Source organism: Anoplolepis gracilipes, chromosome 9, assembly GCF_047496725.1.
Source record: "Anoplolepis gracilipes chromosome 9, ASM4749672v1, whole genome shotgun sequence".
Lineage (NCBI taxonomy): Eukaryota > Metazoa > Arthropoda > Insecta > Hymenoptera > Formicidae > Anoplolepis > Anoplolepis gracilipes.
In genome coordinates this window covers 998,117-1,025,927 of record NC_132978.1, presented here as the reverse complement: position 1 = coordinate 1,025,927, position 27,811 = coordinate 998,117, and the positions used below count along the sequence as shown (strand labels likewise).

At 33.4% G+C, this 27,811-nt stretch overlaps 1 protein-coding gene across 7 annotated transcripts in view; it reads right to left on the bottom strand.

Moving 5' to 3' along the window:
- The window catches only part of LOC140669344 (uncharacterized), a 195,208-nt gene that overhangs the window by 87,146 nt on the left and 80,251 nt on the right, over positions 1-27,811 (bottom strand). For 3 of the 7 annotated variants that reach the window (XM_072899097.1, XM_072899103.1, XM_072899096.1), the window contains exon 3: positions 5,796-5,862. The gene's annotated coding sequence lies outside the window, so the exon portion shown is untranslated. Of the gene's footprint in view, positions 1-5,795; positions 5,863-13,736; positions 14,814-23,100; positions 23,823-23,846; positions 24,473-27,811 lie in introns of those variants that run through there. The other 4 variants (XM_072899102.1, XM_072899101.1, XM_072899098.1 and 1 more) reach the window with 4 other exon arrangements.

The following is a 27,811-nucleotide window of genomic DNA, read 5'->3' as shown; positions in this document are numbered from 1 at the left end:
TCTTAATACGACAGCTGAAAGTACCGACTCGTCGGCGATTTACGAGCTACTCGTAATTTATCGTTTCTCCCACTTTTGCGCGTAACCGAGAAAATGCCTGGTCATTTACCTAATTGTGACTGTAACGCGGAAATAACTAGACGACAAAGTCGTCAAAAAAAAATTTTTTTTTTCTCTATCTCTCTCTCTCTCTCTCTCTCTTTCTTGATTGATCATTATTTCACCCGTTACAAATTGTCAGGAGACACCATGCAATTAACGCGAACGAATAAACAAATTGCGCACGAGCCGCGTGATTATTATGGCGAGCGGGAGCCGTTTTACAAGTCTAATCGTCGTTATTAGCTTTTTATCTTCCTTATACTGGGATTAACGGAATTATGGCGATGATCGTTTAACGGCGCTACGTTCCGGCTCATTAAAGACGCGCGCTCTCATAGCCTTTATATATTTTTTTTTCATACGCTTAAGTGCGCGCGAAATTCTATAAAGGAAAAGTTTGGTTTCCTTCCCTTGAGCGAAAAAATATTTAAAGTTTCTATATATATTTGTTCGGATATACATTTTTTTTTTTTTATTTTTGGATCCCTTAAATCTTTCTCCCTGAACTCGATCATTTTATCTGACACTAATGAGATACTCTTTAGTATCCGATACTGAAGGAAGGAGAGACATGAAATATGATGCTCTAATCGTATGAATAAAATAAATGCGGGTCATATAGCTCGCACTTAATGGTAAAAAAAAAAAGACAAACATATTATTGATTTGAGGATAACCGTTATTATCTGCAACAGAATTACTCGCAAAAGTACGCTAATAGCCTGCGTTCGTGGTAATTCCACTTGGGACATAACCGGCTACCGGCTGGTAGAAGCAGATATATGAAAGGAGATTGAAAAGTGATTGATGGAACGGCCTGATCGAGCTACTATAATCGTTCGATACGAGTGCTATAATGCCATAATGGATAAGCCGCGAGCACTACGTGGTAGAGATATTAACGAGGAATTTAAATGTTCTCGTGGAAGCAGTTCTTCTTGACTTACAAGTTCGTATAGAAAAGGAAAAAAGATAGAAATAGAGAGAAACCTCGACCATTAAAAGATAAAGTAGAGCTTATTGTAGCCTAATCGTTCGCAACAACCTCACGAAGGATTTGTGCACGAAACAATTATGGTATAAAATAATTGATTTTACACACCATGAGCTACACAAACTTCTCATCGAGGCTTTAATCTCAATATAAATGAAGATGGATATTTATATGTGAATATAATCACTTTAAAAATCTAGATAATAAAATGAGTGTAAAAGATATCTAAATTATGAAATAAATTATTGAAAATAAATCGAAAGATTAAGAAAGATTCTTTTGTATTTCTCGAATCGCGTTATCTTGTATGTTTGACTTTTTTGTAAATGTACATTATGTCTAGATTATAGATAATAGTTTCGATCAATGTATAAAATGATTCTTTAAATTAATAAATAGGACGACTTTTCTTTTACGGACAAACTAGTTTGCGAGATTCCGCGATCGTATCGATGTTGTTCTGCTGCGCGAGTTTCTTGAATATATATGTATATACGACGAGCGACAGTAGCACACGAGAAACTTTTCACGCCCGCTGCGATGCTATCGACACTGATATCGCGGGAGAGACGCGATAAACTTGCATGATGTATAAACGCGTCGGCAGAGTCATACACGATTCGTTGAACGAACCATTGCGGGCTTCGTTGGAGAGAAGCTAAGCTGATAACCACGCGTGATCGATTTCTCGAAACACTTTATGTGACGGCCGAGAAATACGATAAGCTTCTCTTTATTCATTCGCATTCGCCGCATGTGAATAAAACTAATTCGTATTTTTTTTTTTTCCGCTTACATTAGCCTTTATCCGCGCATATCATGCTCGATTGACGTAAACAAGTCTCGCGTAATTTGAATATATCATGTTTAATCAAGCATGAGCATGCAGGTGGAACATAATATTCGTTGATATAAGTTAATAGTACATATTTATTATAACAGGTGAGGGACGGTGGTTAGTTTAATTTATATACAGAATGTTTAATGGAACAACGTTGTAATATGAAAGAATTGATAAAAAATAAACTGCGGATCAAAATTTGATTTTAAAATAAAAGGAGTGCAAGATATCTTAATTAGCAGTAATATTATATTTAAAGCGTTGTGCAGAAATCGTGTACATAATTTATATTTTATAAAGATACTCTATAAAAATACTTTATAAAGATAAAGTAATAATTCAGATTTTTCGCTAAACATAGATAGGTACAATTTTGCTATTAAATTTATCTCTTTTTCTAGAACACTCTTTAACAAAATTCAATATCAATATTTGGTCTTTGTTTCGGTACAATGCAATGAGTCAAAATATGTTGTCGTATTCATTAAATTTTCATCAAAAACAATATTAATAGAGAAACATAAATCTCTTTTTAATAACTAAAATGACTGTAGAATTAAAAAAAAAATCATATTTTAATATTCTTATTGTTCACATTACATTATATATAATAAATGTTGAACGGTTTCAAATAAAAGAAGGTATAGATAATTATATAGATATTTATATTTGCTTGTAAAAACAAATATTTCTTTCAACGTATATTCATTTTTCATTATTAACAATTTCCACAATTAATAGTACGCTGACTAATATATCGGTATATCATTTTAAATACGATATTAAATTACGAATGATAAAAAATGCGAATAAAGTGATAAGGATAAAAATAAGTATAAAGATAAAAATGCAAAAGTTAAAATATTATCAAACGACTCGATGCACTCAAGTCTCTTTCATGAGGCTCGATTACACGACACGAAATATGTTCATGTCAAGAGAGAAAAAGAAAGATAATAGCGGATGAGAACGTGATACAATCTCGCATTTTCGACGCATTTTCAAAGCATGATCGATCATCGACCGTTATGTCCAGCCGACAGATCACCGCGTGCAAAACGTGCATTATCGCATGGTTATGCGTTATCATTCATAACTACATATATACAAGCGCAAATGTCGGCCCAAATATGGCAAATCAAAATGGATCGTGTTAGATTGTAGGAGAGCATGATAAATTAATGATCGGCGTTATCTCCGCGATTAGCCCGATACACTTAAGTTATATTTGCACGGTTCTTTTATAGAGTAACGCGAGAACGCGTAAACCGGTTTTAAGTAGAAAACTGAAGAGGTTATTAATGTCAGGTCATTAATTGGAAAAAATTTCTCTAAACATTAAAATTGATATTAACTTGCATAAATTAAATATTTAACAAATAAAAAAGTGAAATAAATTGTTAACATCGCGAAAAACCGTGTACGATGTAAATTGAATATTTATTTATTTAGATGCAAGTTGAAAACAAGACCGAGATCAGAAAGTAATAGATGTTGCACAAGCGTTATCTGAATTGATTATGTCCGTATAGAGAGTTCACTGGCAAAAAAATAGTTTACATAGTTCATCCGTGGATGTAAAGCTGTTACGTGTGGATAACCGACATCGGTATATACGGTTGTATATATGCGTGCTCACAATCTAACCAAACATGTCGCGTTTTCATTTCAGCGAGGTTGCAGGTTTTTGTGCGACTCGCTATGATTGACAGCAACGATCACGATTGCACTGTACATTCACTGCATCGTAATTACGCGTGTAATGTGCGTGTCGGGATATAAATTATGCGCATATCTCGTCTTTAATAGATTTATTGTAATGCCGCGCGGTGCTCATCGCTTTAACAAAGTAAGCTTTGATCCATCTTTATCGAGTTACCAAAATTGAATAAAACTGCGAAAAAAATATCACCGCCTAATGTAATTTTCTCCGGTCGATAAATCAATTTTAAACTCGATCAAAACACTTACGAGATTAGCATCTAAAGCATTATTAATGCGGGATGTTGTTGTTCGCGCGCTGAACATTGATCGTTTTCCTGTTGCGAAACTCGTTGAGAAACATCGATCATCGATTTCCTACAAGTCCGCTTCTAAGAGCCGCTTAAACCGCGATAATACAATAACAAAGATTGATGCGACGAGATTACGCAACCGTGCAGTTTCGGATAATTTAATCAGACAGTTTCGCCCTCTCCATTTACGCGGATTAAATCGATTCAACGAAAAATTTATCGCCACCGAAACGGCCCATGGTACAACTCCGACAAGTCTGTCGTCTCCCCTTCCCCACCCACTCTCCCTCGTTCAATCCCAATTCCAGTAGTTTGACACTAATTGGGGCGCAGGTACGACCCACCACCGTTCCACTATATCCATTACGGTGGGCATAGATATATGTGGACATTTGCCACTAGCTGGTAATACGCGCGGAGGATTCGACAGAATAGCTATTTCGTAAGGGCGGTGAAGTGAGGGTCGAGGCCGGTGTCCCCTATTATCTCCTTTACTCGTGGGGAAAATCCCACCCTCCCCTCTTTCTCCTCCACGTGCCCCGGTCTATCGCCACTTTCAAACTCTCATTCGATTCTCCCTGAAATTGTCTCAGAAATTTCGTAATCCGGTGAAACTGCAACTGTAACTGTAACTGTAACTTGCTCCCTCAACTTCTTTCCTGCGACCGAACCGTTTCCGATCGAGCTGCATATGTAAATTAAGTCTTGCGTTTCACGAATTATTGGCAAATTAACTTTCTTCGTGACTCTACGTAAATTATGTTCATGACTACATGCGAGTTTTACATAAACAGTAAAGAATCAAAGTTTGTTGAATAAATGTTTACTTCAATATTAGCCTAAAGAGCTTATATAAGCAGTAGGCTGTATGTAAATTGTCCAAATTGAGTTTATGAATGCAATCTCTTCGTGAATAATCTCTCGTATTGTCTAATGTAAACTCAAACAGAGCTTATCTGTTGTAAAAGCAATTTCACAAATTATATCGCTCTGAGTAGCCTTGATTTATTTTTATAAGCATAATTAGAGTAGAAAACACAGAGTAAAGTTAAAAACAGTTAATTTTCATAAATGGCGCAATGCAATGGCGAAAAAACGATTTCTCTAATTGTAAGTAAAAAAATTTCATATTAAAAAAAGCAGAATAAGGAAAAATATAGAATTGTTACAGACGTAGTGAAAACAATCCATAAGTTGTAGAGATTATAAAAACGTAAAAAGGTAATTTACATGCAAAATGTATGTTTGATGTCAACTAATAATAGTCGAACGAGACAGAAACTGCAACGAAATGACTATTTCGATAGATGAACGAGCATGTACGCTTATAAGGATGTTATAACCTGTTATTCGCGCGATTGAGAATAGTTCGTTTCAGTAGTCACGCGCGCGCACGCACACACACCACACATACATGTACGTGTACCGCAATGCGTAACATTTGTGAAAGTAAATCCGTATTCACTCGTATTTTGTCCGGAAGAAAAATGACCCCCTTATGGAGACTCGCTTCCTGCATTTATCCTTATTTGTTGCGCGATTCAATTTACTCGTACCGATGACTTACGATTTCCGGTGATCTATCAGACACGTTTCGGATATATTCTAGAGACATTTTAAATGCAGATCGGAAATGCGAGACGATGTGTAAATAATAAAAACATCTTTCACACTTTTCTAATTTCACGCTTTTCTTGCAGATATTTTATTATTTTATCTTAATTATTATCTACACGCAACGATATACATAATTTATTCATTATTTAGTATAATAAAATATTTATTTTTCCTTTTATACATGAATATCTTTTAATTTATACCAAATTATCACTTTTGCACTTACCAGTTCTGCATTTTCAGTCTGCAATTGCGGTTATCAAGATAATTCCCACGGAAACGCTTGCACCAACCTATAAAAATACAAAATCGATAAAGTATCATAAATAAACTGATATTCCTACATGATAGTTTATTGGGTATATGCAAATTACTTCATTACGGGGTAATATATTCTATATAAATTAAATATATATATATATATATATATATATATATATATATATATACACACACACACACTATATTAATAATACACATAATATAATTTAAAATTGATTTATCGTAATCTTTTAAATTAAATATTCCAAAAATTTAAATAATTAAATTATGCTAATTGTATACCTCAATTCCTATAAATATCTTCTCACAAATAGTCAAATTTATCACATAAGTTAATTTTATATAATAAATTTAAAAATGTCATGTTTATGTTCTATATAAAACTGATATATCTAGACTTATGATTTATAAAGAGATAAATTTTAATAGGAATTAAGTTAAATTAAATTAATTTTTTAAACTTTTATATAATTAATTAGTAATAAAATTAGTAATAAAATTAGTAATAAAATTTATATTATGCAAAAAATTTGTAGCAATTGTGGCATTTAAAGAATTATAAATGTACATAATGTAATTATAAATGTATATAATAATAATAAGAAAAATATTTATAATAATATGTGCTTTAGTTATTTTCTCGCTTCCTGCTATATCGAATATTATAGTCGTATAATCGACTATCAGAGCTCTGCAGTTCATATAAATAGCTGTATTAAATGTCTATAGATAATAATGTGCAACGTAACAATATCTATTATAGTAAACGTAAGAAAATAGTACATTCGATATAATGGATCAAGAAACTTCCTTTCCCATCCGTGTACAAGAGTCTAGGATCTGTTCCGTTAGAGACATTATTCTGCCGACGTATGACGTTAACGTGAGACGAGCGATACATCGATTATCGTTTCTCTATATTCTGTTCGACATTTCTGTTACGATGTTTTTAGTGTTACGAGTAGTGCGCACTTTATGCTTATCTTTACGAGCTTTTAACTCACGTAAGGGCGCGTGAAGATATGAAACAGGTAAGTATATACGGACTTTTCCGACAAACGTAAAGAAGAAACATTTTACGCAAATGTTAACATCTTAATTTCTCTTTTTCACACCCTATTTTCTCGGAAAAGATATTAAACGCGTACAATATTATATATATAAGTTGCTTTAGAAAAGACTGTGATGGTATAGCTATTAATTCGTAATTCAAATACGCATTTAAATATTATAGATGTCAAAGAAAGAAAAAAATAGCCTCTTCAGATGAACGTGCATCTTGTTGTAAATATATATATATATATATATATATATATATATATATATATATATATATATATACATATTAAGAGACAAGTTTATAGTACCATAAGTTTTTACGTCCTGACGTGTTTTTGTAATGAGTAGCTAATTAAAATAGAAAATCAAAAGTATTATATTCAATGTCTAATATGGATATTTTCCATTTTATTTAAACTAGCTTCTTTAACAACAGAAATTCCCATTTAAACTAACATCTTAAAAGATCCACTTTTATTTCCGAAATGTAGCAAGTTTGATGTGTAGGGAATATAAAAAAAATAAAACAATATACACACGCAGTTAATTTTTTGTTTGCAAGCAAATAAAACTTGATAAATATTTTTTAATCAGTAACAAACACTATAAAAATTTGTAACTATTATTATTAAAACACAATTTTATTATCCCAATAAAGAGTTAATGTAAATGCCAAACTATTGAAAAAAGTAAAATATTACAAAGAACTAAAATATCTTGAAAGCTGAATTGTTTTCAGAAATAAAATAACAAATGACTCTCCTTTTCTTTGAAAATATATATTAAAAGAAAGTCTAAAAATCACAAAAAGTAATGATATAATAAAATTATAACTTATATATTTTGCTCAAATTATTTTTGACAATTTTTGTATAGAAATTTGATAAGATCGCAAGTTTTATTACGCGAACAGTTGCATCCGTATCATATATGTATTTACCATATATTTCGTTACGTACTGTATAATAACATCGTAGTCAAAGTTTTCCGGTCGAATGTTCTAGGTCGATACCGGGCGAGACGGGAAAATAAACGTTGAAAATCAATGCAGCGTCATATAATCGCGGACGCTTTTCCTAGGAAACCGACAGCAACGCGATAAATATCCAGCGTAGTAAAACCGAGCGTTAATGCACGCTCGGTCGATTTGTTTAATCCGATCGATATTTCGCGCGAGGTCCTGTAAGCTGTGATCCCGATACGATTTGGCAATCCCGTCACCGGAAATAGACTCATAAAAGTGTGTAACGTGATAAACCAACCATGACATGCGCGTGTTTGCTGTTACAGATCCTAACACCACGATATTTCAAAAGTATCGATGTTTGCATTTATATATCTTGTTAATCAATTATTTTATCTAAAAGCTTTTACAAATTAATAACATTTATCTTTAAAATTCTAATATTAATATCGGCTTCATTATACTATTAATATCGGCTTTTTAAAATTTATTTTTTGTTGTAATATTTTCGCAGTTTTTTTTAATACATTATGAAAATAAACGAGATGTATGAATTCTATACAGTTCTAGACAATTCTAGATAAAAAAACAACGCAAATCATTATGCCACCTAATAACGAGATTTTCCGTATGAGTTGTCATTAGAGACAACGGTAATTTGTTATACAATATCCAACAATGACACGTGACAACGTTTTTATTACTTTTCGTCGTAAGAACATTAATGCTTTACCGTTATTATTACAGCCCACATAATCATGTTGTGTACAAGATATTAAAAATGCACCTTAGTCTAGCAAAATAAATGTAATGACATGAACATTTCATGTACATTAAAGTAAAATTCATCGAAATCTATAAAATTTCTTTATGCTCTTGCTTAACAATATTTTCCAAATTTCTCTCTAATTATTAAATGCTCCGAATCATACAGACACAAACAGTACTGCATATGTGACAAGTTTACGAAATGACAATAAAATTCCACGTAATTTTCTGAGCAAACTTATCACGTTCGAAGTAATAACGTTCCTTTTTATCGCTCACGCCGGCAGTGGCTGCTCGTTTGCGGACACGCGGAAAAATCGTTAAAAGGTCGTTAAGCACGAATTACGGTCTGGTCCGAGCTAGCCTGCCACTGAAAATCGCATTTTGTTTCGACGCGCTGGAATAGAGCCTTTTAGATCCAAATGTAGTAAGCCTGATCATTGGCAATATAAAAAAATAAAAGAATATATAATTCGTACACACTGTTTATTTCTTTGTGTTCTCAAGAGAGTTAAACTCGACATGTTTTTAACGAACAACAAATATTCAAAATTCGTAAACATTATTATTAAACACAATTTTATTATCCCAATAAAGAGTTAAGTCAATGTCAAACTGTTGGCAAACATTACGCGATGAACTAAAATGCCTTGAAAACTATTTTTAATTTTAATAAATAAGATAATTAATGAATCTTATATACAACATACAATTTATACTTACATATTTTAAACTTTTCAATAAATTTTACTTTCTATTTGCGAATTCCGAATTTCTCTTTCTCTCTCTCTCTCTGTCTATCGAACTGTATAATAACGAACTACATAATTAAGAAATATTTGGAATTATTATTGCAGAGTGTCTACTCAAATCTTGTAAAAAAAATCAAAGTTTCTTTGTTCAAAATTCCAGGTAAGAGATTTTTTTGGTGCAAATTTCTAGAATAATTTTTTTTTATTTTACGTTTCTAATGTTTTTTACTCATACGAAGCAAAAATACAAAGCTATTTAAATTTCAAACACTAGATTTACAAATATATTGAAAAAAACAAAATAGCTTTTGTTAAGATAAAAAATGTTTAACTTTTACATTTTATTTTTTATCGCTAAAAATTAAAATAGAGAACTATGTATTGCATATTCAACATTTTGTTAAACCATTGAATATATAAATAAAGATAGATACATATATTTATAATTTACAACATAAGAATAAAATTATCAAGAATTTTTTTTAAATTCTCTGAGTCCCAATAAATTTCCATGAGAATTCTCTGATTTCTCAAGATACAAAAAAATTATCTGAAAAATCCAGGTTTTCCGTGTGTGTATTTTTCCAGAGAGTATACATCCTGTATTGAAATAAGCAGTCTGTTGTAACATGCGCGGCCAATTTTAAGTGAGCGCCTTAAATGTAGATTTCGATGCAACGACAAACTGCAGTGCATACTGCACACACATGTCGCGCCTACTATACTTTATTTTCAAATCGAGACATGAACGAGGCACGCGCAATGCACGCACGCACGCACGCTAGCGTGACACTTGCAATCTCGATTGCTCGCGGAAATATATACCAGCTTCGAGTTAATGTGTCGAGAGAGCAAAGGCGATACCCTCGGAAAAGTGTCGATTCGTGATTTGCAATATTACACTATTATTTAAGTTCCTTACAGCTTCACAATGAAATGTCAAATAACTCAATGAATGAAATGTTTATGCATTTGGGTGAATCATAATACTCGAATTTACAACTTTTTGTATTTATGCCAAGAAAATAATCGTTATTTTTAAAAGAGAAAATTAAGTTAAAAAAAATAGAAAAAATGTATGCATATATAATTTTCATCTTGTACATTTTACTTTATGTATACTTTTTATTCATGTTTTTGCGATATTTCGTATTACATTTGATTTATATTGTGTAATTTGTAATGTAATATTTTACGAATAAATAAAATTAATGTTACGAGAGAGTTTGCATTGTGATTTTTATTTTATCTGCTTCAAAAGTTGGTATTTAACTAACTATTAAAATATCTTATATATAAAACAAAAAAGCTTTGCATTTTTTATACATAATTGCAGAATATATTGTATAATTCTAAAAAAAATAATGAAAACTTTCTATAGAGAGGATACATTACAGTACTAAATCCTTCAAATGGCACACGTTTCTAATGCAATCCCTTCCTTGTATCCCCTTCCATATAAATAACTCAGTGACCGAATGCGTTTTCGGTTGGCTTTTACGTCATCATAAACCGAACGGTAAGTAGCACCGAGAAAACCTCGTAACCACCGAAAGTCGTCGCCGCTTTCAGACTCGAGACATAAGAAAACGCATAAGTCGCGAAGAAGACAAGACGATTTGTACTTCACTCGGAGAAAGCTCGGAAGTAGCAAGCTGAATATTACAGACCACTCCTTTATTTTCAGGACTCGGCGAACGCTTTTACAAGTACGTCAACGCAAGTACCGATATTACGAGCGCTTTCACGACGACGAGGTAGGAAAAAAAAAAAAACGAATAGTCGGCACTGTCTCAAAAGAAATTCTGTCAGCGTCGACATCTTGCTTATACATCCGCTTGAATCATCGAATTTATTCCAATTCATTCCAATTTTATTCTCCACGGAAAGACATGAGAATCTTAAAAATGTAGTTGAACAATAAAAAAAAAAACCTGAATTGAAGTAAATCAAGATAATATATATAAAACTGTTCTTTTTTTCTTTTTTAAAAGAATAAAGAATAAAGAATAAAAAGTGCTCTCTTTCTCTCCTCAAAAATATATCTGCCTAGGTATAATAGTCTATATCGAACGTTCCCACGATTCGCATAAAAGGAAAAAAAGGAAACGAGGTAAACGAAGCAGTAGATGCAATTTTCGCGTTCGACTTCTGCCGGTCTAGTTGTTCCGTTTAAACCGTTGTTAACTTACATCGCACGATTACCGATGATAGCCGCTTCCATGTGAATTATTACTGCGAATGTTTTGTATCGGCAAAAAAAAACGCTCACATTTGCTGACCAACATGTCAAAAAATTAAGTACGGTACACATTCAAAAACTGTTATATATTATACTTTTGATAAAATCTTTTAATGTAGTAACTTTGTAACATTTTATATACATAAATTTTGTAAGTATTTATAAATAATATACTAAAGATAATTTCAACTCATTCCGCAAATCCTTATCTCTGGCTAATGAAGTGATTGCGAGATTCAAGTCATTAACTATATAATTAATATTACATTCGACATGACATTTCTCTAGAGATTATGAGTCACGTAATTTCGAAATAATTTTTATTTAATTATAAATCAATAAAAAACTGCGAATAATAAGTTATAAATAACTTTAAAATATTTCGATGAAATAAAATTTCGCGATAAATGCGTCAAATGACAAACATTAAAAAAACACACACACACACACACACACGAAACATGTTATGATAATGTTTAAGTATATTCGCAATCGCTTTAAAGCAAGTAAAAGGAAAAATTGTAAGTGGCCTTTCGAAATAAAACAAAAAATAAAAAAAATAGCGCATCACTGACGCAGCTCGTCGAACGAGCAACACGCGTTACAAGCGTCTGCTTTTAAAGTCCCTCCTTCATTGTGGCGTCATTATATGCTCCGATAAGTCCGGTAATGCCCTTTAATAAGTAAGTAGTTCTTCTGAAGTATAGCGAGATATTGGAAAAGAGTAATTTGTATTTGATGACTCGACATCTTGTAAATCATACTTATTAATTCAAAAAATTGTACTTTTCCTATATATAAATTTGTCAAAAAATTTTATTTTTCTCCGTAAATTTGCAAATAATTAACTTAAAAGACAACGAACATGTATCGAGCAGTCACAAGTTATTTGCGTGGAATAATAAATCGAGCTTAATGGTGATGGAATATTTTATAATAATATTAATAACATTGTTGTGTAAAAAAATGATCAAGTATGCATTCGATATTTCTAAAAACATTAAAAAGTAGTAATTTTATTGTGCAGAAATATCATCGGTTTATATTTAAATAATTCGCATCATCGAACAATCTTTCGTATTCTCTCTCCTATTTGCTTATATTTTTAATTTTTTGTTCAGTTAAATCTGCGAAATATTTTTTACGAATTTATTATGGATATAAAATGCTGAACCTGCTGAATGTGCTTATTTATTGATGCATTAAACATCAATATGTAAATCGTAACGTTAAAAATATCGTATTGAAATATTGCATTGTACTATAATATGAGTTTTGAATTATTCCTGTCATCACATTTTCTGAATTTTAGCAAATTTACATAATTAATTATCTCATCGAGAAAATACTCATTGTCAGTAATATTATTAAAATTCATTCAAATTGAATTAAATTCAATTTCTACGAATTATCTAACATTAGTTGACGCGAAGTCAATATTTCATATTGAATCTATTAATATGATCTGAAATGTGAAACAACTGGAGAATATATAAAATTAATTCTTCAATGTAAATAAATATACAAATATAAATATATATATATATATATAAAACAAGATAAATTAATTAAAGACTGCATTTTTAATATAGTATGTATCAAAAAATAAGTAAAGAGATGAATCAAAGTTGATATTTGTCCGGTGAAAATTTGATCAAAGGCCAAATGTAACTTATAAATTTTCAACATTATACATATTTCAACCAAGCTTGAAATTAAATTTGTCAAAGCTTAATGCGTTCTCGTCATGCACCGAAATAGAGAGATTAAAATTTATTCGCAACAAAGTCTTGTAAGTATGAATAAATTCGTAATCATATAAAATCGAAACTTTGCTAAAGAATAAAAAATAAATTTCAAATTTCAATATACACATCATTTCTCTGGAGTCTTTTTCCAAGCTCTTGTCGGAAATGAGCTTGTACCAAAAGGCTGGGAAAAGAAACGTCGCTAGAGGTAGAATGATTTTTACGGACGAGCTAAGTCATCGTATGTTCATTTATGACCGGTTGTTAAAGTACCCTCCGGTTTACTAACGACGCTAACGGGTGTCGCGGTGCAACGAAAGAGTCGTCGTCGGCATACGAAAGTCGTACTCACAATAGTATACCTTGTGCAGGTCGATAAATAATCCTGCGGGGCCACCGCGCCGCCACCGTTGAGTCCCGTATGTCGCGTGCACGTACATGGACGCGCGTACCTTGTGTTTGCGTACGCGTGTGTGTATATCCTTTGTCCCATGCGCGATGGTAATCCTATACGTATATATATATATGTATATGTATATATATATATCTCTCTCTCTCTTTCTTTCTCACTCCCCTATGGAACGAAGGACGAAGAGAAGCACGAAGAAGGCGGCAAAAGCCGAACGCACTTTATTATTTACGTATCCACATTGGCCGGCGAAGAAGGGAACAGCAGACACACTCACTCCATTCGCGCATAAGAAAAAACGAGCGGATACAACGACGCATCAACAACGTACGCACAACTCTCACTAACTACACGCCGCGATGTCGGTGTGTACGTGCGCAAGAGACAGGCATGCACATACACTCACGCAAACACATAAACACTCGCGTTGCTCGGCCGTGTCGCCGGACGCGAGCCGAGGAGACCCGAACGGTCGCCGAAGACTACGAACGAATATACGACACACGCGACGAAGCGACGCTTACATACACGCACACATATACACGCACACGCACTATTCACGCTCCGATATCGTCGTTACAGCGAGGAACAAACGCGAGATTTTTGTTATAGAGAGCTGTTTCTTGCCATCACTTACTATTTCGTGTCACGGAAACGTTTTCGGTATCGCGTTACCTCGATCGTGTTTCGCGTATAACGTCGTACCGGCTTGAGCTCTTGGCGTTCACTGAGCCAACGTTCGCCCCTTCCATCGCGCACAATGCTGCCACCATTACCACCACCATTTACTACTACCACTACCAGCAATTCTACCAACGACGCCGCTGTACTGCCGCTACGGCTGAGCGCGTGGTTGGCGTGATAGCTGCATTTGTCAGGATGATTCTTCCCTCAAGGGGAATATCGGCGCAATTGCAGCTTATGCAGTATTGAGTTTAGAGTTTGTACACGAAAATTGAAACACGGGAGAGATTAGATCACGTACATATACAATATTATATTGAAATAGAAAAAGATTTTTTATACATATACATATATATGTATATGTTGAGAAAATATCGAGATTAAAAAAAAAAAAAAAAAAAAAAACCAGTTTTAAATTATTGTTAATGCGATAAATACCAATAGGAGAATATTAAATTCTAATAAAATAAAATTTTATGATTTAACAAGATAAAAATGAAACAAAATTATATATAATAAACTTTGATCGATAATACAATTATATAGGTTTTTATTATTATAACAAATATATGTTAAAACAATACGCGATGGAAGAAATTTATTTTCATTATCTGTATATTCGTATTTTGCCAAATTCAAAAAATTGTTCTAAATTAATATAATAAAAACAAGCTTGCAATACTTTTTTTTTTTTTTTTTTTTTTTTCCAAAAATCCAGATATAAAAAGACCTATCTTTGAAACCGGACACGCATGCTCGTTACACACGTGTCTATTTCGCATGTTATACGACGTGGTCAAACAATAAACTATGCGTTTACAACGTCGTAGTCTATCCATTAGTCTTCACCGAAAACTGTGAAACTTGCGATGACTCCGTGCCAGAAATTCGCGATGAATCTCGCACGAGTCTAGCCAGAAATAGTCTACGGGTAAGAAGGAAAGGAAAATGTGTGGCGAGAAGGTTCAAAAGGAATCGTTCTACCGTCACGCCTATTCATCGGTGCGACTAATTGTGCGATCTTTTGAGACGTCAAGCCGAGAAGCGAAATACACTCTCGCAAACGACTCGCCACCAAAAGACGTTTCCTTCTAGATTCTAGTTACTACTACTGGCTCCGAGTCAACATTTTTGAAATTCAAATTGCACCAAGTCTTCTCGGGAGATAATGGCTTGCATTCGCGTCACTCATTTAGCGTTAAATGCACCTGCCTGCCTAGTTTCGACTTTTACCTAGAAACTCCAAGTTCTACACTACAGTAGTTTTACGTCGACGGTGTATTAACAATAAATTTAGCTCAAAACTTTTCGGCCTTTCTATTGTATATTATTGACTGATATAAAGTTTCTTTTTTTTTTTTTTTTTTTTTTTTTAACATAAATGTGAGATAAAGATCCATAGTCACATTACTGAATAAACATATGGTTTATTCAATGCTAAGTGCTCACATCTATAATTGACTTATTTAAAAATTAAAAACATAGCATTGTTGACAGATTTAATAACATTTATGATTAAACGTAGCTATTTTCGTTGCTTTAAACGACGGAACTATTTCTAAAACCGATGGAAAACTATTAAAACTTTCATAAATTTTTGAAATTTTTAATAATGAGGAGTCAACGAAAATAAACTTTTACATTGCGAATAAAAAAAAATATGCCAAATTTTTTCCATTTTTTCCCTTTTTCTTTTAACAGTTTGTTACACTTCCATTAGAACTTTTCAATTTATAATTTAATTATGAAATTTATATATAATAGAATATGATATTAAAAATAGACAAATAATTTATGATTAGAACGCGCAAACATTATATATACATATATAATGATCCATTAAATATATAAAATCTTTTACGAGCGTGTGTGTGTAATCATAAAAGATATTTATTTATTTAAGATTTTCATATAATTTCTCATGTTCTATTTAATTATTATATTACTCTTTAATATTATAATTCATATAATGTCTCTTTTCTTTTAAATAATTTGCAACATTACTCATTTTTTATGTGCAAAATAATCATTCTTTTATCTCCAACTCACTGAATGATATCAATTGCTCTCGCAAATAAGTGGTGCAAAATTTCAAACAAAATTTATTGTAGAGATAACTTTAGATATAATGGGTGAAAGAGGAAGGCAGTCGTAACGCCATTTAGTAATAATCGACGGAAAGGTGCGGTCACTTTAATAACGTTCGTAAACATCAAATTACATGGACACGTTTTAAGGCTCTCGTCTTTTACAGCCTTCACCATATCTCGCGCGCGGTTCTGCGGCCTATAATACACGTTTAAATGCCAAAGGCGTCTTTGACCATTAAGCGTCGCGAATAAAGTGTGGAAAAATATGCGCAAGCGGGACGCAACGGCAAAGAAATTGCACGCGAAAACCTCCGAGCGTACGTAAACGAGCGGAAAAGTTTTATGCTCTCTCTCTCTCTCTCTCTTCTCTCTTTCTTCCTCTTTCCCACAGACGCACATACGAAAAGGGAAATGCATATTCGCGGAAACGCGTCGCTCGGGAAAACGTGAAAGTTCGTAGTTGGCGCACGTATTCGAAGCTTGAAAAATATGTGAACTCGGTTCCCGCCAGCCAGCGTGTTCTCGACGATGCCATTCACGGAAAATGAGTGCTCATCGTGGGCGATGGTCACTTCGCTAACAGTGTTTCACTTCTCGTTGCTTGTTATTACTTTTAACGAGATATTTATCACCAGTCATCGAGTATTTCGCTGCATGCGTTAATTATCGTGGGATTTTAATATCATATCTTTTCCAATACTTGTCCAGTACAAAAAAAAGATCTTTATATGAATCAAATATAAAAATATTAAATAAAGAAAATTAAACATGTGAAAAATAATATAAAAAATTCACTAGAAAGCTCTATATATTATATATATTATTATTATTGTTATAGATATATAATGCATCCAGTATAATTGATTATTAATTTGTTTGGAATATTAATTTGTTTCGATTTCTTGTAATCTCGTAAAGTTTTTCATGCCTTTGCAACAGCATCATATACATTCTCTAAATTTCAGAAAATCTTCTCACGTCCATAACTATTTATCTTTGCACTTAACCAGCGCGCATATTGCTTCTTATGATATTTGTTATAATGTGTTTGTACGGCAGAGCATCTCGTCTTGGTGAATCGTCTTTAGTGAAGAGAAACATAAAAGAGATTCCGCATTGACACGAATCCACTGCCGACCCTCGACAATTACGCCTTAAACCTATATAGAACACCTGGTGGATCGATGCTGAGGGCGAGAGACCCTTCTTCGCCACGCTTTGTCCTCGGTATTCATCGAGGGCGAATAAATTCGGAGTAGCAACGATTCCACAACGAAATCTTCGAAATCACGCGTGACAGTCAAATCGTCTTCCGTCAAAATTCGTTTCGGTGAAGCAACGAAAATTGCTTGGTGCACAACATACATTATTAATAAATTACTTCTCTCTCTGAATCTCCCGAAAAAAAGAAAAATTAAAATCAATTAATTTTAAAGAATTTTTAATCTCTGCCCGTGTAATTAAGAGACAAAATATATTTGAAAAAGAATATATTTGTATTTGCTCGACACATTTTTAATTTTTAATTAATCGACGTAAAACAATACTTTATGTCTATATATATTGTTAAACGTCGAACTTGCAGAGGTAAACATAATAAAATAAAAAAAAGAGTCATGTTTAGCAATTGCGTTAAGATTTAAGATCCGACAACGTTAAAAAACTATTATTTTCCGGAGCGACGAAAGAGAAGAGCAATGATAAATCAATATCTAGAAAGCACCACGAACATATCTCAACATTCAACGACAATCCAGCTTATCGCTGTTCACACAATCTATGTAACACGTATCGATAATAACATCTACCGACTCGATAATATCTATTCGACTTTGTTTGGTCGTAGTTATCGCGCTTAATAAAGATATGAATCATCGATGGACGATTGATTTGGCTCTGGTAGTATGAAAGAGAACAATATAAAAGATGCAATGTAAGAACACAAGCATCTTACATCAGATTTTTAACGGTTATTCATCGTTGCAAGGGAAAAAAATCCCATCAAATGAACAACAGAACATCAAGTTTTCTTTTATCTTTAACATAAAACATCTAAAAAAAAAATATATATATATATATATATATTTTTTTTTTAAATATATTATAATATATTTTCAATATATATATACATATATTAAAAATAATAGAATAATGAAAAATATGTTGAAAGAATTCGTTAAAAATATATTCGATTTAAAGGTAAAAGAGATAAAACTTTGATTCTCTTTCGCACAGTAAAAGCCTTTTTATCTTCAATCGCTTACGATTCTAAAGCCAAACACACGTGCACACGCACACATACATTGGTGCTTTCATACATTTTTCTTAAAAAGACTTGGAATTGATTGAGGAACCCGCAGACAAACAGAAGAGCGATGAACTCAGGACCTCACACACACATGATAATGAATCGAGAAAGGAAAAGAGGGAAGAGATATCGCGGAAGAATCGTGCCCGAATCGATCTACTAAAATGCTTTCGCAATACGAAATACCTAAGGCCATCACAATCATATGAATAATAAAGGATATCGTAAGTATCTCTTTTTTTTCTCTCTTTCCTTCTGTATTTTCATATAGATAAACTATTGAAAAACGTCAGACCATGTGTGCTTGCTATGTGCTATGGCAAAAGCCAGTATAAACACCGACGTTAATTCTCTCATGCATTTTTCGTACATAATTTATCATCGGCTTTTTACACGTGATTGTGACTTCTCGGTCTGTCGCAAAATTGTATATACGTGTAAATAGAGACACTAATGTATTGATGGTACGTACTACGTGGTAGCAAAGCAAGTGTATACTTTGAATACTTTATACGTCATCATTTCCACAAAGAATACGTATTACTTGAGATTTCATATCATTGATACATAAATGAATGTTGTCTTATCATTATTATTTCTAATATTAATTTATGTGATATATAATCTATAAAATAAACATATTATGTCGTACTCTTGTTCCTCGCAGATCCAAAAATACAATTTATCTCACGTATCACATATAGACTCTGTCTCGTATTTTTGCAGAATGTAAAATAGAATCGTTTAAAGTATACGGATTTAGAAGAAGATTACGGAAAAAACAGTTAAATAAAACTTCCAAAGTATCAAAGAGTTTAAAGCAAACCAGCTCCGTTACAAAAGAGATTTTTCGACGCACGATCGTGAAAGACCCTCCCCGTTTTGTACGAAACTGTTCTCCAATATCTCCTCGTCTCTTTTATCGTGTAAACCTTCGGTTAGAGACGCTTCCGTTTCCGAGCGCTGAAAGCGCACGAGACACAGGACAAACTTGGTTTCTCGCTTAACTATCGCGCGCGCGGAATAAGACAAACTTTTGCCGTGAATTCATTTCCACGCCTGTCAGAACAAGGGAAACATTCTCCCGGCGTCTTCTCCCTTCTTCAACTTCCCTCTGCCGCTTCCGAGGGACAAGCCGAACAGTTGTAAGTATATTTCCGCAACGAGAGAAACCGTGCTCTTTTGTTTTACATGTAATATAAAGCTATCATAAAAATATTTTTACAAAAAATATTTCAAGATCAGCTCATAAAGCGTTTTGATAAAAGTTTCGAAAAGGAAGAAGACTGCCAGTTACGACACTCGAGTCGATTCGAGATTTCCTTACCTGTACTGAAAGGAAGGCTAGCAATAATATTATCAATATGTCTATATTTCCAAGTATCGACATGGTCTGTTTGATATCTTAGCAATTTCGTGCGTCCTACAAATACTACTATATACCTATGTATCGATCTGTGTATCGATCTATGTATATTATAATGTACACACTACATACCCAGACAAGATATAAATTATCAATGTCGTTAATTAAATAGAAATAATAAACATTTTAATTCTTATATATGTATATATTTTTAACATCCTTTTTGCAATATATACGGGTTTAATATTTTCAAAAAATTGTAAAATTTCTGATTAAACGCTCATATAGTAATTTCTTTATTAAAAAATATCGATTGATTTCTTTGAAACAAACGTCAACATTCCCTTCGATATTTTTGTCGATACAAAGTTAATACGGCAACCGCACTTAGCAAACTGAAAGAATATTCCGTGATGAACGATGAGCTTTCAATTGATTTGTCGGCAAGAAAAGAGCGTTTAAATACAATCGTTTGGTTTCGAATGAAAACACGTGAATACTATCCATCTCGCAGCACAGCTGGAAACAGCAATATCTAGGATTTTATGTAATAAACCAGTCGGCAAGTCAGTTTAATGCCACATTTCTACATCTACCGTCGTTGACAAGGCTCGCGATTTTTGCTAATATTATATGATCATCGCGCGATAACTGCTTCAGAGAAATCAATCCGTTGTTAATTGCCCGTAACAGAAGAAACGACGTAGTTATCGCAATGGTATCGCGAATAATCAGTTTTTTTAAATATTTTTTTTCTACAAAGATTCTTGCAACATTCATTATGTTACAAAATTACAAGATATTAAACTTGAACAAATTTAAATAATTGCTGAGCAAATTATTGATTGACATAAATATGTATTATAAATGTACATATCAAAACATATAATACATACAAATGTATTTATTCAAAATGCTTGTGAGGAAAAGATAGAGAGAATTATTACTTGTGTCGATTTTTATCTGCAGCGTAACATTATGCAGAGAAAATAAAATTATTTCCATTTTATATACAATATAATAAAAATACGCAGAATAAATATTTTCAAATTTATACATTCGGATAAAATTTACATAAAATAATATATAATAAGAGAAATACAATTTAAGTGCAAAATCAGTTTTATCAATTTAGATAAATCAAGTAGATTTCATCAATTTTTTGAAACAAAATAACATTTTTAAATATATTTAATTTATCAATGTTATTAGCTGCGATAAAAAATTGATGTCAAAACCAACCAAACTACATTTTATTGATTCATATATTCGAAATTATCGAGAGAATAATACTTTGCATTAAATATGTAAAATAAGTTTTATCTTTAATTTTTACATTGAATACAATTTATGTAATATTATTTGACGATACGGATATATAACGTCCAAGGATTTTTACATATATAATTATTTTAAATATATCTATTTTCTATGAAATATAATTTCTAGTACATGTGTCATGTTTATGATAAATGTACACATTTGTACTCGAAATAAACAAATTATTATAACTTTAAAGTAAAAATAGATACGCATGTTTGTAAAGAAAATATTATGTAGTATTAAGTAATATTTGTGGAAAATAATATTTTTCGCATACTACCGCGCTCGCTCGATGAAACCGATTCTTTCAACAGTTCGGTCGTATTAAAGCACCCAAGTCCGCGACCGATAAAGCTTTTCTGATGCAAGTCGCTGTCGTGTAATAACGTCTCGTGTATATTATACGCTTGTGTCTGTAATCTGATACGTGTACGCGTATAATACATACATGTGTATAACGCACCGCCCGATCGCCATAACTTGCGGCAGCATTATAAGTTATATAGGGGCCGCAGATGTGTCGGCCGCGATTGATCCTATTACTATCGTCCTAGGCATCTATCTGTCACGTCCGCGATCGATACCAGGAGGCCAGGAGGAATCTCCATTAAACACGGCCTAGAGCAGAACCGTGTACACATCCGGCGCGGCAAACTGCCGCTTCATTAAGCGGGAGAAGAAGCTACGAGGCACGAAGAAGGATCTTATGGATGGGGAATATATACGGATGACATTACTTAAAGTGTAAAGGAGATTATCTCATAAGTGTCTCCGTGAAGACCAATATCGTACGCTCTATAATGCGAGATATCAATTTGCTTCAATTATATCTCAGAATTTTTAAAAACATTTTTAACAATGAGTTGGAATCTGTTACAAAAAATTTCATTTTTTAATTTAAATAATATAATTAATTTTTTAATTTAAAAATTTCCAACAAAATGAGTGGTACTTTTAGATAGTATTTTAACTTTACTTAAATCAAGTTAATCAAGATATTACACATATTCATAAAAAAAACTTTTTTCTCTTTATTTGTTAAAGAGAAATTTACTACAAACTAAATAGTCCATAGACATAAAGAATGGCACGAAATGTCATATACAAGTATAAATTTACAAAGACAATATTTGTCAGGTACACAAAAGCTTTCAAGCAATCTTCCCAGACTCTTTCTCTTTTCTCTCTACCTTGTTTTATTTAGAGAAAATATAAAAGGAGGTAAAGAGAGAGAGAGAGAGAGAGAGAGAGAGAGAGAGAGAGAGAGAGAGAAAGAGAGAGAGAGAAAGAGAGAGAGAGAGAGCGAAAGATACATACAGGGCGTAGATAAAAATAACAGACAACGTTAGGACAGTTTCATCAAACTAAGAAAATGAAGTCTTTCCGATCTCAACATGTCTAAGATTAACAAAGATTTTTATTTCCCTCCGAGTGAAAGCTCTTGCGTCGACTGCACTTATCGAACATATACCACCACCCCGGCGCGGTGCACAGGGTGCGGAACAGAGTAAAGCAGAGCAAAGCAAGGAACAATACCTATATAGTCGTCGGCGGGGCGAAGAGCCAGCGAGAGAGAAAGGGAGAGAGAGAAAGGGAGAAGGAACCCCGATGAAGTTTATCCAGCGCGTATATCCCCGTTTACGTATCCTTTGTCCGTGAGGTAATCCAACGGGAGATGCCAGGAGGGAGAAAAAACGTAAGAGAGAAAGGGACGACGAAAGGAGAGAGACAACAGACAGAAATGGAAGAGGAGCGAAGAGGAAAGAACGATGGAACAGCAGAGGACCGGCAGTTTTCACGTTATGCGCATGCGTGCGCGGTTTCATTCGTGGTGATACATATGTGTGGATGGCTCTCTCTCTCTCTCTCTCTTTCTCTCCCTTCCTCTCTCTCCTCGTGCTTGAATCTGTAGTTGTGCGCGGAGAGGCGCCGCTATTCCAACAGCATCCGTATCCCGAGGAAGACAACGACCAGTCGTGCACCTCTTCGCCGATTGCGTTGTCGTGTATGTGTGTACTCAGTTTGGTGGAGAAAAAAAAAAAAGAAAAAAAAGAAAAAAAAAACCCGCACATACAGGAACACGCACACGCACACGCACACGCACACGCGGTGATAACAAACGTTAAGCGCGCAAAAGTATCATCACTATTGCGTAACACTAATGTACTAACACGACGCACACACGTACGTGACGTACACGCACTCCAAGGATGCGAACAAGAGTGTGTACTCCACATATACGTACTACACATACACATACACAGACACAGACATATACGTACACGTGCGCGCGCGAGAGCAAATAGGATTTCCTGGTGGAAGTCGTTGGCTCTTGCTGCACTGTTGAACGATTCTCGCGACACCGGAAATCATCGGGCGAATCGAGTCACGACAACAAGCCATCGGCTACGTCGATCAACGTTTCATCGACGTTGGGATCAACACCGGTTCTCTTATTGCGAGAGTGTTGTGTGTCTCTCTCTCTCTCTCTCTCTATCTTTCGTAAACCGCTTCGCCATAGCATCGATGGTTCGAGCGCTTGGCGTTTACTGAGGCATCGCCGATCCCCTCCACCGCCGGCGGCCAATACGACCCGGCAGTGGCGTAGGATGAGTCGCTCTCTTGCTTTAATAAGTAGATATTTGTGTGGACTTGGAGAGAAATACAGAATATTTGGACTATTGATAAACTTGGCGTATATTGTTAAAATACGTTTGACTGTAGAGTTATAAATAGAACGTAACAGTACACCATAATATAATATAAATCTTTAACGAATCGTTTCCTTAGAGAGAAAAATATTGGCAAAAGTAAGAGAATGGTTGGAGCATCGATAATAATGTTGTATGTACGTCAAAATAGAAAATACGTTCGATTATTGATGTATAAATAACAATGGTAAATGTTAAAGGTTTTTTCTCCCTTGTAAAGGATATTTATGTTTAGAAAGGAGAGAATAATTGAAGTATTAATAAATCACGTACGTCTCAAAGTGGAAAAAATATATTTTTGTTATCAGACTATTAATAAATACGTTCGAAAAAGACTTGTTTTAAATATTAAGTACAATAGTAATATTTTTAGACTTCTATATAATAAGACTATACAACGCAATAACGACTTGATGAATAAGAGAAAGCTGTCCTCCTCGCCTTGAAATTTTGAAATATTGTCAGCAATATTTCAAAATTCTTATTTCCGATATTCGACATAGGTTTCAGATAATAATTTGAAACAAGATACTTGAAAAACTTATTATATATAACCTATATTTTATTTATATACACATATATACACACACACACATACATATATATTCTATATATAAGATTAATAAAATCTATAATGCTATAATAGATAAGAGACAAGAAAACTTATCGCATTAAAAAGAATTAGATAACAAATACAGTGAAAAGATTTTATACATGAATCTTTTAAGAAACTTTGATATGTTCTCTATAAATGTTGTCTAAATCTTAAGATATTATCCGGCAGTGGCGTCGCTAGATAAATCTCTTATGTAGTACAAAGAAATCTAAAAACTACCTCTTTGCAGCATCACAATATGGCAGCGAACTTGCCATATTGTGATTCGAATATCTGATTTATCAATCGTTTGAAGGAAATTCAATGTATATTAGGTTCTGAACGGATATACTATAAAGCCGATATGCGGACCGAGAATGGTAAAACGAAAGTGGGACGTGTCTCTCTAACAAGAATATATTTGAAGTTATTCCATTCTGATATCGAGGAACTCGATATGTATATTGTAATATTGTTCAAAATAAAAGATATTTGTTATTTGTGAAGAAAATTCAATTTACCAGATAATAAATGAATACATTATTTAAATCCCGATACTTTTCAATCTTTTTTGCAAATATTTTTAGGCGGAGGTACAAATATGTATAAAATAAAGTCTAAATGTATTTATTGAAATCAATCTAAACAATGTAGTTAAAACCGTTAAAAATAGCATTCTTTTATTAGCATTATATATTTAGTTTTAAATTAATGTAATTGGAATTTTCTTTTATCGTTAAAGGATCTAAATTTGCTGATATAATTATCGGCCGTTTTAAAATAACATACACACGTTCGCAAAAACTTTTTGAGATCGAGTTTCATTAATTTCATTTTAATATAGACCTGCAGATATTTATAAATAAGATCAGGTTTGCAAAATTACATTTTTCAAAAATATCTTATTCTTAACTTTGTACTCTCAGTATTCTGAGTATAATAGATACTCAGAATGTCATTCTACAAATGCTTTCGACTACGATCGTCCATCAAGATCATTAAAACGATGCCGGGCTGAAGAATTATTTAACGCCAACAACAGACTTATGCAATCCTTCTTACATTTACTAAGGCTTTATCTTGGAGTTTATTTAGAACATGTTGAGAGCACCTGTCCGTGGTTAGAATACATCAGCGTTCTAAAACACTGTGTTCTACACTAAACAAAACGTGGCTTAACGATTCGACGCCGCTGCCACATGGCGGTATCAATATAGTTCCATCTATATACGTTGGATCGACGCGCGGTCTTTTATAAATCCATCCGGATCTACCTGCTTTCCTCTAAGCAGAACTCAACGAACAGAGTTTCTTTCATCTTTGTCTACCCCTATTGCTTCTATTGTATTTCCATGATCGTCCCTTCCCACAGTGTTTATATCCATCCTTCTTTCTCTCGCCCTCGTATTCCCCCTCGTCATCCTTCACTCCATTACCTCATATCGCCCTTTTCGTCATCTCATTTTACCGCTCTCTATCACTCACGTTCTCCCTTCGTATCGTATATACAAGGGATTTCGTAATTGGTAAAACAATCGAAAGAGAACAATTCAGGAAGAGGGCGCGAGAATTCTGACTACATCTGTATATTTTTTACAAGAAAAGCAAACAAGTGAATTTATTCGTTTCTCGTATATACATAGTTTTAATATATTTAGGATTAGGATTCGGTTTTCCTTTCACCTGTGGATCAACTTGACATTAAATCTAAATTTCACCTTAATCAATGTATGCTCGCACAAATGAAAAGAGAGTAATAACATAATTTTAAAATGTTCTACTATATAATTCATAAGAAAAAAAAAAAAAAAAAAAAAAAAAAAATCAACATTGCATGAATAGTCTCGCACTACTAAATAAAGAATATTAATTACTTCTACATATTTAAACACATTTCGTGTAACAAAAATGCTTTTCAGATACCTTAATAACGAATTATTTCATAAAGTCCCTCTCAATAACAGATTTAATTTAATCTCCCTCCGTTCCCTCTCGAAAATCTAGGTGAGCACGAGTGTTTTTGCATCCTGCCTCATGGCGTTCACGAGCACGCTTCGCGATCAATCTTGTTTCGAGTCGGTGGAGTGGTCTCTTTATCGTGTCGGCACGAAAGAAAAATTGGAATCATGAGGAACGCTGTGGCGCGCGGCGAAATAAGACGAGGAGAAGATGCGACGATGCGATACGCGTCTCGAACCGACTGCCATTTATTTATTCCAACCGCGCCGCGCCGCGCCGCGTCGTGGCGAGGAGAGTCGATCATTCTCAATTAACGCTCCCCCTCGTGACCGCTGCTAAATTATACCCGTCTCGTACCTTCTGTCTGCTTTCCGCGTGGGCGTCGCGTGTTTATTAATCTCCGCGCGTTGCGCAGCGCGTTAATTGCCCGTAAATGAGACAGAGAGTTGCGTTCGTTGGCGCTCGATGAGCTCAATGGCTACCGCGATTCGGCATAAATTTGTAATTAATGAGCTTATTTCCGCAACAACGCGTATCTTTCATATTTGTAAAACAAAGCTACTTTAAACTGGTAACTTTAAAATGATTGAGTTGCGTTCTGTTTTCGTTATGTAACTCTATGTAAATTTATTTCTATTTATATATATGGAAGAATTGATGATAAAATAGTTATTTAAATTAAATAATTATTATTGTGTCCTTCATCTTTGACTTTCAAAAAAAAAAAAAAAAAAAAAAAAGAAAATAGATTTATAGAAATAAAAAAAATATAAATCGTAGTATTTGAGAGTTTGTTGATATACTCACATTCTTATATATCTCATATTATTATTATTATTATTATTATTTATTAGCACTACTTTTACGTGTACTAATTGATTTCTTTTAATTCGATAAACAGCTCGGGAAACAAATTTTTCAGACAACTAAATATATACGTATACCGACTCTTTCAGCGAGCTCTTCTACTTTCTATTCATGA